We start from the raw sequence: 17,876 nt of genomic DNA, 5'->3' as shown, positions 1-17,876 counted from the left end.
GCTTTGGTTGCTCTTCCACGTTCCCGGCAGCTGACAGCGATCTCCCCGAGGGTCGCCTGGGCCGCCCGGCCCGCTCCGAGGGAAAGGGGACCGGGCGACGTGAAGCGGCGGCGGTGGCTTCCGCCGCGTCACTTATGCAGCGAGACTTTTCGGTAGTTTTTAAATGCCAGAGTCCACAGCCCCGCCGGGACCCCTCGCCTGAGTCGTGGGCATCGGGCGCCCCGGACGCCCCTGCTCCGGGGCCTCGCGGTCGGCCTGAGCCGGGTGCCCGGTTGTCCGGAGCGGGCGGTCCTCGCGGTTGCCCGCAGCCCGGGCGCGCCGGGTGGTCACCGTCGGGACCCGGGCCCTGGATGGTGCTACTGGGGCAGGAGTGGGAACGAAGGCACGTACACTGAAATTTAAGTCGTCCGAGTCGGGACCTAGGGTTGTATATTTTAACCATGTCTCAGGTTAAACGTTAGAATGCCTTTTCTAGTATCCAGGTCTGCAGTGGGCAAACCTGGTTGCCTTATTTCTCATTCGAAGGGCAGAATGGAGGGATGACATTTTATATTTTTGTTTTTCAAGGGGAGGTTGCCACTTTTGAGCCACTGACTGTTTGCTGTCAGTGTATGTTCATGTGTATACACACATGTGTATACAATAATGTGTTTTGCTTTGCAGTACAGATAGAAAAGGCTAAAGACCTGGAGTGTGATTCTAACGTTTTAATGCCTTTTTTATTAACATTTAAAATGTGATGTGTAACGGGACAGTCGACTCTGAGAAAAAAGGAGAAGCTGTTGTCTTCAAAATGGAGTCCTAAAGCATATTTGATGGATAGAATTTAAAATCAGAACACTTTGGATATGCTCTAGTCAGAGAAAACAAAAACATAAAACTTGGTGTTTATCAGGTTACAACATGGTTCGATTTCCCCAAGGCTAGAAAAATGTGAGGCCAAAGTAAGCTATTAACGGCATTTGCTTGTAAGAGGAATGTAAAGTTTTAAGAAAAGAGATTCATTTTATGAAACTTAAGTATGCATTACACGAATAGTTTATTCCAAATTTTTTTTTGCAGTTACTGCAGTCATTTGTATGTTGCATGACATTTTTTTGAGGTGTTTTGTTTATGTTGATTTTGACCCTCATATTCCCTCTGTAGTGCAGAACTGCATCCTTCTGCAGGCTGTGCCTCAGTAAGTTCCATGCCACATCCCCTGCTGCACCAGCTTGCTACTCCTGGCGCATGCATTACCAAGATATAGTTTCTGGTGCTGTCTATTCCTACTGATGTTCTTTAAATTTAATAAATTTGGATACCACTACTCAGTCTGTATCTCTTGCAAGAATACCCTATCTTAATACCCAAGTACCCAGAGAAAAAATTTTTAATGGGATTGCACTAATAGTAACCCTAGTGCGTAGTATTACATTTCTCTGTACCGTATTGCATTTCCTATAGTGGGCAGCATAGAGCAGGTTGGATCCTGAAAAAGAAATTGCTAGAGGTCTGTGGCAGTTTTACAATAGATATTCTCTAATCGGATAAGATACAAATAAAATGTAGTTCATAGTTTTCAAGCGTTAATGGAAAATAGTCCTATAAAAATTACGGATAATAGTGGAAATGTCGAAACTCAGTGTAGTTTACTGTTCTGATGAGAAATGTTGACAGACAAAGCCCTTTTGATGTGAAACAATGCAAAGTTGTTTTTAATAGTAACTGCAAACCCTGAGCACCATAATTAGAGTTTTCTGTTATTTTATACGAAATCTGTGATCCTTATCAGTTTTAGTATTATCAGTTTTAGTATTATTTAGAAATTTTGAGGTTTAAAATTCCCTCGTTTAAGTAGCTTTAAAAAACTATGCCAAATTTCAAATCAAGCATGTCAGATATGATTACAACAGCTGAAATAACTTAATTGAGAAATTGGTATGTTGATTCATTGGATTAATTTTGGATTTTAGGTTACTCCCAGGTTTAAAAGAATTGGTTGAAGAAGCCTATTGAACTTAAGTTTATATTTCATTAAAGATGATCTTAGGAAAGGAACTGTTGGTAAGATGTGAGAACGCTTTCACCACTTGCTGCTCTAAGGCTGTGTCTACTGCTGTACTTTTTTATGTGGACTAACTTGTCTTATTTGAACATTTGATTACAATACTAAATAGTAGATGTGGACTTTCCTTCAAATGACTAAAGGAGTACTGGTAATAAGCTTTTAAAAGATGAGGTAATAGTTTATTCTGCTGCAGATTAGGGTAATTGTAATGTAGATATTGAATGTAGATATGAATCTGCTATTGACAGGTTACTGAATGATGTATCCTTGTAGGGTCTGGTGCTTAGAGGATTTTTTTTTTTTAACATCTTTATTGGGGTATAATTGCTTTACAATGGTGTGTTAGTTTCTGCTTTATAACAAAGTGAATCAGTTATACATATACATATGTTCCCATATCTCTTCCCTCTTGCGGATTTTTTGTAGTTGTTTCTTTTCAATATATATTAGACGTCATGCTTTGTACGTAAATTCAGTGCAATTTACTTAAAAAAACGAAAGTGATAATTTTCAACTAAAAAAGACTTTTTAATAAGACATAATAGCTAGAAAATTAAATTTTAGCCAATTATAATATTCTTTGGAGAGGCAGTCCCAAATGTGCTTTTTGAGGGAGTTGGTCTCTATTGGTTGTTTAGGTCAATTATCTAATCTTGAATTTTTAAAATTGTTAAGGTGTTCGTTTGTGTGTTCTTATTTATTTCATCTATTGTGATCACTGAAAGGAAAAGTAGACCCCAAACTAACTGTGCTTATTATAGTATCATCACCATTTATAGTAGTTTAGCACTTTGTTTATGGTATTTAGTAACTTCTGAAAACTAGAAGAGCATAAATACTAAAACAAAGAAATATTTGTTTATTTTTATCAATGCAGATTACTAAATCATCGAGTAAATATTTGTTGAATGCCTACCTTGGGCAAAAGGTGAGGGAAGAGAAATTGACTTGGCCCTCAAGGAAACCTCCAGTAGTAGGTTTTCCTTAACTGTACCTTTAAAAGATTATGTTGAAATATTCAGACCATAGAGTTCTTTATTTATAATACTTAAGCAGGATGTTTAGCACTGAATTACGTTCAAAATTCTGTTTAGAATATAAACAGTTGAATATAATTGTGTACAAAACAGCATCACATTTGTTAGGATCGATGTTAGGATTAGTAGTACTCAAAGTGGTAAAACTGTTAACAGCGTTTAAATCACATTCTTTGAAAATTCAGATCCACAAAAAACATGATTCCAATAGTCAAATTTAATTATGGGAAAGACGAGGGGATGTTCAGTGAATGTAAAAAATACACTGCTGAGCAAACAGGAATTGTTTTAATGAGTTTTGATTTTCTGTTTCAATTTTTTGGTACATTGACTCTTCTGACATTGGACTTTGCTATTAATTAAAAAAAATTAAACCCCAAAAACACATTAATTCTGTATTTAATGCAGATTTAATTTTTGACTAGCTGTAAAGCTTAAGGAGTTGGCAGTCTTGTTGGTGAAACAATAAAATAGGAATTAAGCTGAAATGCAAAACTATGTGATAATTAGGTTCCATTAAAGTATATACAGTTTTTCCTTCATAACTATAGGAGTCAGAGTAGTATTAACTTAATCGTTTAATTTATTTAGCTTTGGTTTTTCTCTGAAAACTATTCATGTACAGCATCAAAACTGAAAACCACCAGGGCCAGGGTAAATTGTTGAGGCTTATTGCTAAACATCAAGGGAAATTCTAACCAATAGTTCAGTGGCAACAATTTTTTTAAAGTGCCATGGTTCTTTGACATAATATGTAGTATGTAGAACTCAAAAGAATTCTCATTATCATTGTGTTTTAATGCACATGAGAAATACTTATAAACCGTTCTTCAGGGGTACAGAATAACTGACAATATTTTGCAGTTAGCTGCAGTGCTTCCAGATGTTTAAAACAAAGATGAAAATTTTAAGAGTATTATGCTACATTTTTAAAACCAAATTTCCCTCTTATTAACAATACTAATGTTAATAACAGCCATTAGTGATTACTGATAGTCTAAATAAATAGGAAATTAGGTCCTGATCTAATATCTATTCATTTTAACCGCATTTAAAGACAGATTTCCTCAGGGTTAATCAGCAGCTAAATGGTGGTCTTCCTGTTCCTCTGGAAATAGAAAAGAAACTTCCCTCTTTAGGGTATGCAGGAATCTGCGCTCTTCCCACTGAACTAAATCCATCCTTTACACTGTCGTTTGCTTACCTCAGTTATTTTTTCTGATGCATTAAAGCAGGGGGCCACCAAAAATAGGAGTAGTACTATCAGGAATACACCGCCCTGGGTGGGTTTGTGCTCACAGCTGATAACTCTCCTTCCTACCCTATCTTTGTTCTCAGTGTCAATTTCTAAAGAGTCTTGAAATAATAGTATATTCCCCATTAGATAAGAGAGTTAACTTGTGGGCTATCGATAGTGTTCAAGGAGTCCGCAATCCCTGTGAAACAAGATGTGTTTATTGCATTTTTTTAGGGAGAAGGTCTCAGCAGGTATGGGCATCTTAAAGGACCCTGTGATATTCAAAAAATTAAAGCTCTATTTTCTAAAGACAGGTAGTAAGTTTAGAGGATCACCTCAGCAGGGGCTGGTTTTTATTTGTGTGTGTTGGCATCCAGAGAAAGGCATTTTGAAAGTTTAGTTAAGGAATGTTTTAGTTCATCAAATTGTAAGAATTACAGCAAACAAGCAAAAATCTATTTCTAAAGAACTACAGTAGATTTTTAAAGAAAGTTTAAATGCTTTTAATCATTTTTCAGTTTGTCCTCTATTGAAAATGTATGGTTAAGGGATTAAATTTATTCAAAATAGGCCCCTACTATAATTCTTCAACTCACTAATTGAGAATACCTGTGGATATATGTGAATTTATTACCATTGTGAGCATGGTAGTATGTGCTTAGTGGTCGTGGGTGACATTGGTCAGAATCTTTCCAATGATATAGCCAGGTCACACTGCCATCTTCCTGTTTTCCTTTGTGCTTACTTTCTGTGTTGCTCTTTGCTGCAGTTTCTGAGGAATGAACCTAGGAGTTGGCCCAGACCTTGCTTTTGTAGAGATCTTTCGTCGGGGCTACTTTATCCCACAGCAGGTTCTTTTAGCTTGTCTGAGGGCCCAATGTATGTTAATTGGAATTTAAGGCTACTAACCGCAGATTGCAGTTCAGTGTAACCTTTTTAAAAAAGCCTAAACTACTTCAGCCCTAAGTTATGCATACTCCAAATTGCTCAATGGATATTATAATATGTTAATTATTTCTTTGCCTGTTTTTGGTATGTAGATCATGTATGCATACTTATTCAAAGTCCACAATTCCATGCATTGTCTTTGAGAGAGGGGAAGGGTTATTGCCCCACCCCATATTTTACATATACATATACGTTAAGACTTTGGCCCACTCCCTACTGAACCAGAGAGAAAGAGCATATTTGAAAGAAAACATGTGCTTTACTCAGACTCCAGTAATTAGGCTGATGCAGTTGATTTATGTCATACATTGAGCTCATTCTTAAAAGGTAAACGTCTTACAGTAAGTCTCCTGGCTCACAAATCAGTGCTTTTTCTACTAAACATCCTTTCTGTCTTGATAATAAAATCCAATTTACAGAATCATAATTGCTAAGCAAATATGCATAAAACCATAAATTTATCCGAATCACTTATTATTTAAAGAGTAGTGTATAAAAGTTTAAACAGAATTCATTGATCAGTGAAAGTGACAGAAAATAAGCAAAATCAAACTGGAATTACGGTAGAATAAGGTAAAAGGCCTTTCTTTAGGGAATTATTGGGAAAAGTGAGCTCAAACATAAGGTCTGGGACTTCTTAGGCAAGACTTTATCTTAAATTAGAATCTACAGGAACTCCCCTTATCATTTAGACTTTCTTTGCCAATGAACACTACTTGTTTAGTAACCAGGTAAGAACATTTGTAATGAGTCTTTTAAAGCTACAACTTATATAACATATTTATAAATATTGCTGCTATACATACACTAACATTTTTAGCCTCACTACAATACCTTGTACAATTTTATAACTGCTAAATGCCCTATAAAAGGCTATCAGCCCATTGTCAACTGAAAAAAAAAACAAATGCACAACATAAAAGTTGAAAATTATGTTTTATTTGGTGGACTTGCTGAGGACTTAAGCCCAGGAGACAGCCTCTCAGCTTCTGAGGGACTGTTCCAAAGAGGAAACGGAGAAGCCAGAATATATAGGAGTTTTTGCAACAAAAAGCAGGTAGTCTGAACGTCAAAAGATTACTGTTAATTAAAGAAAAACCAGACATCTCAAGTTAATGAATTTAGTACTTTTCTATGTATGGGAAGATGCGAGAGTCTGGGCTCACTGAAATCATTCCTTTGATATATACCTTAACTATCTAGGGCTAGTATTCTGTTTTTCTCCAGTCCCTTCAAGGTGCACAGTCGGGGGTGGCTGCAGTGCCTAATTGCTTGATGGCCGCAACATCCTTTGTTTACTGACAGGACATTTTTCATGTACACCGTGTAGATAGAGCCTAGCTCTCAGTCTGGTGCAGCTTGGCATCTTTTTGACATAGCCTGAATTGCCAGGAACATAGGGGCATCGTTCCTTGCCAGTGAGAGTACACATCCTTTCTTTGCTGGCTAAGGTGAAATCTGAGCTATTGGATTCTATTGTATATGACCTTAGTGCAATGGCCATCACTCAGTGAGCAGAGTTAGAGAAGTAGTCTCATTGTTACCTTATTTTAATAATTTTTTATCTTTCTGAGATTATATATAACCTCACTTGGGAATAATATTTCTCTAAACCACTGTGCTTCACAGATGTTGTGACTATTTTCCCCTGGGAAATACTGGAAGATACAAAGCCAGGGCAAATGTGTATTGACCGTGAGTGTGAGTAAGCTTGACAATGAAATCCGTATCTTTGCAAGTTATCATACTCCTTTTCTTAAACTCACAGATGAAAGCTGGAGGTTTACACAAAATCAGAGAGCCAGATAGCATTTTTTTATCAGCCTAGAATAAGCAGCTCATTTCCCATCAACATAGTACAAAAACTAAGGGACATCAGTTGCTAAATATAAGGAAAGGACCTGCATATTTTCCCACAAATTTTATTGTGATAAACCAGTGCTATACTCTGAACATTAAAGGAGGTTTTTACCTCTAGTTGTCCAAACATGGCACATATTATTCAGGTAAAAGACACTGGTATCAAAGGAGTTTCTCCCTTAGTGTTTTGTGGTAATTGAGAACAAACAGCATTTAAGGAATGTATTATTATTGTATTTTTTGAGTTTCCAAAGCCAAGAATATAAGAGCAATACCTAGGTACAGGTGCATTGTTTTTAGTAAAGTTAGTTTCACTTAGTCTGGTAATAGATGCCCCTCAATTTATAATTGAGGCAATAATCAAGCCAGAAAGTTCAGGAAGGGTAGTGTAGCAAGTAGCAACCCTCACCATGCTTGCTCAGTCATGCATCTGTCATTCTAGTGGTGGTCATTTGCCAGTCTTCTTCGGTGAAAGAGAAATGAGTAGTCCTGGTTTCTCTTGTGTTGACGGACAGGTCTCAAGTAAAGATTTATTTTCCAAGAAAAGTGATTAAATAGGTTCCTTGCAGAAAGATTTTCAGAGCAGAAAACCTGCCTTAGAAGTTTTGTAGTCTTTGGACCCAGTTCAGAAGTGGCCAGGACCAAACCTCAAAGCATAAAAGCAAAAGTTGGGCTGTACTTAAAGGAGACAAATTATAATCCAGTTAAGAACCATCAGATGAAGTCAGAGGCAAGACCTCCCTATTGACAGGAAATAATCACTAAAACATATTCTTATGAACAACACATATATAAAATTAACCTGAATATTTGCAGAGGGCTCGCAAGGGGGATGAATTTTATTTATGTATTTAATCATTCATTCATTCATTCATTCAATTTTTAAATTTAGTTTGCTGCCTGATCTTGAAAAAGAGTAACATCTGAATGAGTTAGCAGAGGAAACCAGTTGGTTAATAAAGATAAGAACAACGATGCCTTGAACGAGAAATCACCACAGCTTTACTTTAGTGAGAATAACATTTTGTAATAGCCACAGCTGAAGAGACTCTAAGGCTGCTAGATAGCTTAGCCCCTCAGAAGTGAGGAAACCTTTATTGTTTTTGCAGTTGTCTACAAGAACTACCCGAAAGCTTGAGCAGAATCAGTAAGTTAATGACTTTTGAGAAGTAAAAGTACAATCTCAGGTGAGGATAACACTTTCTGCCACCTAGGGAACATATGGAGAAAGCAAAATTTTACTACCTGGTGTTAAAAAGAGACTGCATATCCAGAGACCAATTTATTTTTTTTCTGAGCTGCCAGTTCCCTCTTCAATATTATATGCAAGTGTTGTTTTAGTCACAGCACCTGTTACTAATTTAAACAAGATGAGAGAGCGAAAACTCTTCCTTTAAAGAAGAAATCATACATAACCAGATGTGTGTATGTGTATGTGACCATATATTTGCAAGAAAAGGAATGTGCCAATGATTTTCTTCCTCGGCTTAAATAAATTTGCAAAGAAACTTTCAGAAATCAGAATGCTATTTTAAATATTATTAACAAGGCCACAAATTATTATTACTTTCAGAAATCAGAATGCTATTTTAAATATTATTAACAAGGCCACAAATTATTAAATCAGACAATCAGAATTACAGACTTTAATTAAAAGTTATGTTATTTTCAAAGTATATAGCAACACTGAATCCGGGTTCTGACAGTACTATTTTTTAAAAAATAGTATTTGTAAAGGCAATTTTATGATATAGAATAGAATTCTACCTGCTTTTCTGCAGCTATAAGGAAGAGGGTACATTTTCCCATTTGAATCTTGCTAAGATTCTTTTATTAAACCAGCAGTTAGAAGTGCCTAAATACCGGAATTCCATTAGCTAGATCAAGAGAGAAGATCAGTTACAAACTTAAAATTCAGAAGAGGGCAGAAAGATAATGAATGTTAACAATATGGAGAATTAATGTCCATATTGGACATTACATGGAGCATGTAATGTCTTGCCTGTACATGTAATTAAGAATATAAGTAAAGCTTATTGCAGTTTAAGTTATGTTTGTTTGAAACAGTCTAAACAGTGTATTCACTGAACACAGATTTTGGTAAAATGATTATGTATTTAAATCACCTGTTCTTTAAATTGTATGGATATTTTTAGTCTTTATAGACCATAGTTTACAGTTACAGATAGTTTTCCATGGTCTGGGAAAGCTATTCTGTTTGTTATTCTCCCTCCTACCTCTTAACCCCATCCCTCAAATTATTTTTATAATTCCCAAGAATTTGTAAACTTACTCTTTCATGTATTTTCTGAAAATGTGAAAAGTGTTAAAAGTTTGTGTTTTCAGTGCCTTAGGAAATATATAGGAATACATTTTTTAAACTGTGTGCCCAAATCAACATTTTCTAAAGTGCCATGATCTGTTTATAGGTGCTAGGTGATAAAGGATGCAGTTACATAATTTTCTGAAATGCCAAGTTAAGTTAAATTTTTTTCTGTAAGACTTCTTAGGGCCTTCTGTATCCTCCTATGTTACCCTCTATGTATATCCCATTTTCTAAATGTACTTGGCCTTCTGATAGGATAGTTCCATGGGAAATATGGGAAAGTGCTGGTCTAAACATTGCTAAAAACTGAATACATATGTCTAAAACAAAAGGTGCCTAATCCTTCACTAGAGTGTGAGCTCTTTCAGGGCAAGGACCCCTACCTATTCTTTGTAATCCCATATTGCATGTAACCAATATAATGCTTAGTATATATTATTGAATAAGTTAATATACATCTAGTAACTTGAAAGTTTGTTTTTAAAGGCAAGCCTAATTAAGCTTCTAATTTGCTAATTATTATAAAATAACTTGTGTATTTTATTGTGTGTTATTTTTTTCCTCTCCATACTTAGAAGAATTAGAATATTTTAAAATGGTTTATTTTGTAGTTTTATATTTAGGATGGTGACCAGCTATTTTTATCTCTGTTGAAGAGATGTAGACCTAACCACATACTAGATCTGGTAATAAACCATGAAGCACTTCAAAATTGCTAGGTATAGAAATCAGAGAATTCGCTGGTACCTTCATTTCATTTCACCCTAACATTCCTCTGGGAATCTAAAATTTTTTCATATCCTCCTTCTTCACTCTTCACTCTTCACTCGTACCTCCCAAGAAGACAATTTGTCGATGTTCCCATTTCTTTTTGGAGTCCGTATAATTTCCCAGAATTCTTGGAATCCCTGATCCATTTACTGTTGCTTCATATTATATATCTTCTACCAGTGTTTTCCCACAGGTTTCCTGCCTCATCTACCAGAGGCTCCTTGGGGTTCTTGAGGATTTTCTGGATGTACTAAAAAGTGTTAAGTACACATATAGCAAAATGAAGGGACTTCATCACTGTGCAGGTAGTAATAGATCCTCAGACCACTGAAGGAAGGATGTTTTGGAGACTCTCAGTTACAAAGAATGATGCATATTTATAGGAATCCAGTGAACTTTGCCACCTTTCGTATTAGGAGAAAGGGAAATTTGGGGGTTCCTTGGAGATTTAGGGGCTTTTAAGGCCCTCAAAGACTTTTGTAGATTTCAGTTAGATATTTAATTGCTATTAAAGACCATAGCCATAATATGATATCAGGAGCAAATAGGTAAAGGAAAAATATATGAACAAATTCTTTGAATTAAAAAAAAGGAAAGAATACTCTTATCTAATCATTAACTCACTTTTAAGATAGACACATGCAAGACATACGTTTTCTCAATTTGATTATGCTTTTTAGAGGACCCTTAATAGTGTGAAATTTGTATTTTGACAGTTTAGGTATCTTTTTGCAGAATTTTGTAAAAATTTCCTGTGTGAGAGACTGATACAGAAGTATTCCTGATAAAAATTAGATTTCCCTCCTTGAAGTCCTTTTGAAATAGGAAATATTCATAGAATAGCAAAAATGAATGTCTTATCTTGTAAATAACAGGAGAGTCCCTTTAGACCAGATGTTTTGTTGCTCTTTTTTTCTTTTATCTCCATTCAAACTACCACTGATGGAAAACTATCATCCAGGCAAGGAGAAGTGCTAAGTTAGGAAGCTGTTTGAAGAAGGTACAGGGCCTCCCTTAAAGTTTTGAAGTTCATGAGTGATGGGAGGGAAGAGTGGACAAAGAATTCTACTGCAATATGATCAAGGAGTTTGATGGAGGTGTTGGCTGTGCCTGGAGAAGTCTGGGAGCTTTATGGAATAGGGAATATTTGAGTGCGTCTTAAAATAAGAATGTTCATAGTTTTTGGTGGGGAAGGCTTAGAGGCATGAAAGTGTGTGGCATGTTTGGGGGATGGTGACTAGCCCACTGTGAATGATTCCATTTTGCAGGGGTGATGGTGAAAAGGAATAGAGGCCAGAAAGCTATATTGAGGCCAGTCTGAGAGAGGCATCTATGATGTTAAAGACTTTGGACTTTTTCCCTGAAAGCTGTTATTCTCAGCCATTTTTCTTTTGTCACATAAATGATAGATGTACATGTATACAAGGATATGTACAATTCCTAGGCCCTAGCTTTTTCCACAGTCATTTCCATCCCATTCAAGCATATGAGAATACAAGACAGGAAATTATTATAATTACAGACAGATACAGATTTGACTTTTTAAACATATGTTTGACTTTATTACTGTGCACAACTGGTAAAAACAGTTGTCTTGACATAGGTTGAGAACAGGAGGAATGTAGATAAACTATCACAACATAATAGGAGACTGGAAGTGAGGGCTTCATTAATAGAGAGGAGAGAGGATGGATTCAAGAAATAGTGCAAAAGTAAATTGTGAGGACTAGATTAATTTCCAAGACTCATCCAAGACACACACACACACACACACACACACACTACTTATCTACTACGCCACACTTGCCTCCACACTGCTATGACCATTACTTCACCCCTGTTCTCCCTTAAAACAGGACATTTTCCTGTAGCTGTTTTAAATGGGGTCATGCCTCTTTGAAACAGCTGCTTAAAAACACAGATTTTTTAGTGAACAAGTATTCAACAAATATCCTGGCCCTCATATTCCTTATCCTTGATCATCTCCTCCTTCTCTCCACCTCTGAATTTAAAAGATAAAGTACACCTTAGAGAAGTGATGATGAGTATCTGTTGCACACATACTTGGAATACTTGGTTAAATAAAAAAGCACAACATTTTAGGCATCTTCACAATGTCTTTTGAATCAAAATGAATACTTTAGAATGTCATGTACTTCAGTTACCTTCTCTTTTCCAAACACATTAGTACTGATTTTTTTTTCTTCCTTATTCAGAGGCCCATTTTTCATCTGGATTCTCCTAATATCCCCTTTATAGACTTATTCCAGCTCTGTGTTGTCTTTTCAAGGATGCAACACCTGAAATTGCCTGTTGTTTTCTTTGTGCAGATATACCATGCTTTGGTACAAGAGTAGAATAAAGCTTTCTAGTTTCTTATTCTGAAGGCTAAACAATTCGGCTGCTATTTAGATTTTAATACCCCATTGGTCTAGTGGTTTCAAGCAATGATTTATAATAGTTCACAGTACATCATGAAATACAGAGCTTAGAGATCAGCTAATCCTACCTGCACATTTTATAAATGTGAAAAAGGAGATCAAAAGCAGTTCAATATTTGTTCCTGGTAATATAATAAAGATATATTCCTCTTTTAAAAAGTTAAAACATCATAGTGCAAGGCCCTCCCTGCACCTGGAATCACGGTCCTCTCCTTGGCAGTAATCACTGTTATCACTTTGATATATGTTCTATTAGCACTTTTCTCTGCATTTGTTTGTAATCTGTACACACACAGACACACACACACACTCGTGCACATGTGTTACCTAAGTGGTATTTTTTTTGTCACTACTGAATTTTTCAGTGTATCCAGTCATTGTGTAAGCGTAGCTGGATTACTTTTTACAAATGTGTACCTTACACCGTGCACATAGAAGCAAATCTGTCACTTACCTGTCCTTTCCTATAGCCTCGTTGGATTCCTGTCCATTTATTCATTCAAGGAATATTAATTGCCCATTACATACTACCTTCAAGAAGTTTACATTACACTTATGAAAGTAAAAAATGTACAAAGATAACCAATATCAGATACCAAGTGCCATTGAAGATGTATAGGGAGTCATTCTGTTTTCTGTCTCATTACCTGGAAGACCTGAATAGCATAGGAAAATAATTTTAAATACATTATAGAAACTCTTCGATGTCATTTGCTAAATTCAGTGTTTGTTTAGCTTAAAAGTATTTTGACAAGGCTCCACTTCAGTTGACCATAACTGAAGTATTAAAGCATTATAACTGAGATCCCAACCATTTATGAATTCATGTAAGCTTACGGCTTACCTTGAAATTAAAACGTCAGTCTCAACAGCTATATTTTTTTAAATGAACTTCAAAGCCAGGTAAAATGTAGGTATTGCAGAAACTAACTGCAACCAACTATCACCCACAATTTAAGAATAGTAACTGAAAGCATATATTTGTTTGAGGGTTGGGTCAGACACATGCAGTGGTGAGAAACATTAAACACTTTTGGACGTTTATTGATTTGCTATCTCGCTCTAACTACTAGGTCCTGATTCAGTCGTGGCATCTAGCAGGGGAAATCCTGGATCATGTGACTTTTCCTAAATAATAGAATCTAGATTCAGATCCAACCATGTGCACAGAGTGCCTATCCTGAGCCAGGCATGTCCATGTGGGAGATTTCATTCAGTCACTCACAGATGATTGAGATTATTATTCCTTGAGACCCAGCACTATAAAATAATTATTTTTCCAGCAAAGTCATTTATTATATTTAAAAGAAAATGTTATAAAACATTTGGATATTCCTCATATACTCCTTGGGCAAAGTGAATAAATGTATATTTCTTTCAATATGATCAAACCCTAGAGCTTGAATGCTTTCTTTTGTAATTATTATAATTTATAATAACCCTAGCAATAGTAAATATTTAAATATACAAGAATAGTCCAAAACTAAAATAGGAGCTCTGGATCTTACTAGCTGTAGCACTAGTTTACTCTGAAACATTGAGTGAACAATTTCATACGTCTAACCTCGTTTCTCTTTTAAATAAGGAAAAGATTTCTTACTGAATACAACTGTTGCTTCAAAACCTCAGGAGCTTCCCAGGTGAAATCTGAAACTGCCATCCCCATCCCCCCGCCCCTGTACGCAGAGGGCAGGGAGAGACCAAAGAAAGAGGCAGCCCACCCCAGATTGGTAGCTGGCAGGTTTAATAAGCAAGGGAACTTATTTATAAAGCTTGTCTTGGGCAGCAGCAAGACAAGTAGATCTCAGTACCTGCCCACCAGTATCTTAAAAGTTTATATAGAGGCCTGAACTGGGTTCAGTCATGTGCTCAGTCTAGATAGTCTGATCATCACATTACTATCTCAAGACTGGATCCTTGGGGCAGTTTCTGGGATCAGGACCGCGAGCAGAATGCACATTCCAAGGACCGGGAGGAGGTGAAGAGCCTCCCATTGCCTGGGACCAGCTGGTGGGCCAACCTATGGTCATGTCTTCCTGATGACCTCCTCCAACTATGATAGATTAACCTGTTTGAGAACCCTAGGTATAAGGTACTATATGAGTTTGAAGTGATAACTGTTAAAAGTATATCCTAGAGGGAAATGTTTTAGTTTGCAAGATATACAAAAGGCGGTCATAAAGACATTCAACCTCATAGGACTTTAAAAAAATACTCCTTTGCTAGGAGTGATAATCCTTTATTTCAGAACTGTACTTTTAAAAGCAAATGTTGGTCTTTCTAGTTCTTTGAGAGAAATAAAAACATGGGTGTTTGTGTGTGATTCTCGTGTATTGACTCCTCGATGGCAGACAAGTCATCTCTGTCATGTGAATCTGAAGCCTGTCAGGACATCAAATGTTAATTAGAGGGGCTTCCCTGGTGGCGCAGTGGTTGAGAGTCCGCCTGCCGATGCAGGGGACACGGGTTCGTGCCCCGGTACGGGAGGATCCCACATGCCGCGGAGCGGCTGGGCCCGTGAGCCATAGCCGCTGAGCCTGCGCGTCCGGAGCCTGTGCTCCGCAACGGGAGACACCACAACAGTGAGAGGCCCGCGTACCGCCAAAAAAAAAAAAAAAAAGTTACTTAGAGCCTTTGTGTTCCTGTGCTAGAAAGCATGGAACACAGCTCAAAAAACAGTCTGATTTCTTGAGGTCTTACACTTAGAGAGAAAAGTAAACTGGTAACCCAATTTGAATATAAAACATGTAAACTTCAAGTATAATCCTTTTTTTCGTATTTTGCTGTTTTATTATTTAATCCTGATGTAATAGTAAAATTGCTAATACGTGGTGTTTAACGTTATTTATACTAGGTTAGGAAAAGTTTTATGGAGGAAAAAGAATATAAGGGTGTTTCAAACCAGGAGGTAAAGACTGCTTGGAAAACATGGAAAGAGATTATTTTGGTTTATTAAAGGAACGAGAGAGAAAGACTAATGAAGTATTAGAAGAGTTTGCAATAGACTTGAGAGAGCTAAAGGCAGGAAAGAAAATTAGATAGGTGATAAAATTGACATAGGCTTCTTCATAGATTTGTCGAGGGTTTTTAAAAAGAATAAAAGATCTATAAAACACCTAAGAGAAATTTTTAGTTAGTAGCTTCTTATCTGCACAGAGGAGAGGAAAGCTGGAAGCCCACGAGAAAGTGGTAGCAGTTGCTAACAACTTTGATGGGGAATTTAGATAATAGCACAGTGAGAAAGGAAATTGTTAAGGGATTACTGTCAAGAATTCCCCTCAGGCCCTTTGAGTAGTACCTATGACCCAGCCCAGCACTTGAAGATACAAGCATTGTAATGCGGTCCCGTTAATTTTGCCACTTCCTGGCCTCTTGCTACCTTTTCTGGACACTATCTGAAATATTATTTGTCTCCCACACTCACTCTCCATTAGAATGTAAACGCTGTGAGGTTAAGAATTTCTGTCTCTCTTTTTTCACAGCTCTATCCTCAGTGCCCAGAATAGTGTTTAATAAACGAATTCTAGATCTAAACATCAGTGTCTTGAAATGTAGCCTCTCAATTTGATATTTAGGATCAATAAATGAAAATCAAATCATATTAAATTTAGCAGGAACCTCAGAGGTCATGCAGCCCACTGTTTATTATGTCTATGGATCTTTGAGGAAAATTTTTAACTACTCTGAGTCTTACCTCAATGTTAGGAATGACAATTGTGATTTAGTGCTTTTCTCCTCTCTTCCCTTCTCCATTTCTCTCACATTTGGGGTCCAAAGTATATAATTTCACTAGTTTTTCAGTGTAACAACACTGATCTGGTCCAATCTCCCACCTAACGCAGGAGTTCCTTACATGACATATTGGACCCTTCTAACAAGAGCATACTGTTGGTTTGTGTGCCTGTGTGTGTGTGTGTGTGTCTCTGTCTCTGTGTCTGTATTTCATCCAAGAAATAAACAATTATGTGCTAGGCTATAGATATAATGTGATAAAAGATACATTCCATACCCTCACAGGGCTTACAGTCTGGTAGAACTTTACAAATAAGTGGCCTCTCTAAACTCTTTCCCTAGTCTTTCTTTAATCTCAAAGCTCTTTGGAAAGAAGAGGCAGAATAATGGGAAGAAATAAAAAACAATGGAGTCTAACTTCCAATGAATGGTATTAAGACAAATATCCACTTTTTAGTTTACAGGGCCTTTCAATTCAATTCAGTTCATTCAACTAACACCTACCGAGTATCTCTAGCCCTTGGCTGGATTCTGAGGAATGAAAACAAAGTAAGATATAGCCCCTATTCACAAGGGGGAAAATGCAAATGTATAAATACTCTTCAGTGTGGTAAGTGCCACATGTTAACTGTTTTTTTGAGTGATCAATTCCACTGGAGAATCCTAGCTAAGATAAAGTCCTTTTTAGACTAAACTAAAATCTGCCTCTTTTGAATAGCTATTAGTTGATCCCAGTTTTGTCCGCTGAGCTCTTCATGTATTTATTTGACCCATAAACATTTCTTGGGGAACTTGGCAATGTTCCATAATGTGCCAAGTTCTCTTCATAGACAAATAGGATATGATCCTTGCCCTCAAGTTTAGGACATAATTCTGCAACATTGAGGAAGTTGCTTAACCTAAGTTCAGTTTCCTCCTCTGGGAATTGAGGGTAGTATTAATACCTACTTCTTAGGATCATTGTGAGGATTAAATGAATAATGCATGTAATGCACTTAATACAGGGCCTGGTACATAGCTTTCAACAAATGTGAGCTATTGTTTTTCCTATGTTTAAAGGGGGATCCCAATAAGTAAATTAGCAGTTGCAGGGTTGATATGAATGCCCCAACAGAAGTAAACATAGGGTGCTACGGGAATACACCAGAGGAACACCTAACCTTGGCTAGAGATGATAGGGAAACATCCTGCAGGAGGAGACATCTGAACTCCATATTGCAGGACTAAATAGTGGGGATGGGAAGGGCATAGGGAAAGAGGAGAGAGCGTGATGTATTCAGGTTACTTCAGTTGTTTAGACTGGCTAGAAGAGTAATTCAAGAGAGAGAATTAATGACCAACGAAATGCAGCTATAGGAGAAGAAGAAGAAAATGTGTCAAAGGTAATTCTTAAATGATTGCCTTGAGTAACTGCATGGAAGGTGACGACATTGGCTTATAGAGAGAATGGTTGGGGGCAGGTAAGTTCAACTGT

This window comes from Delphinapterus leucas, chromosome 11, assembly GCF_059928025.1.
Source record: "Delphinapterus leucas isolate spDelLeu-1000000601 "Yukka" chromosome 11, BTC_Dleu_Yukka2, whole genome shotgun sequence".
In the NCBI taxonomy this organism is placed as follows: Eukaryota; Metazoa; Chordata; class Mammalia; order Artiodactyla; family Monodontidae; genus Delphinapterus; species Delphinapterus leucas.
Note: the sequence above shows the minus strand (reverse complement) of the source record.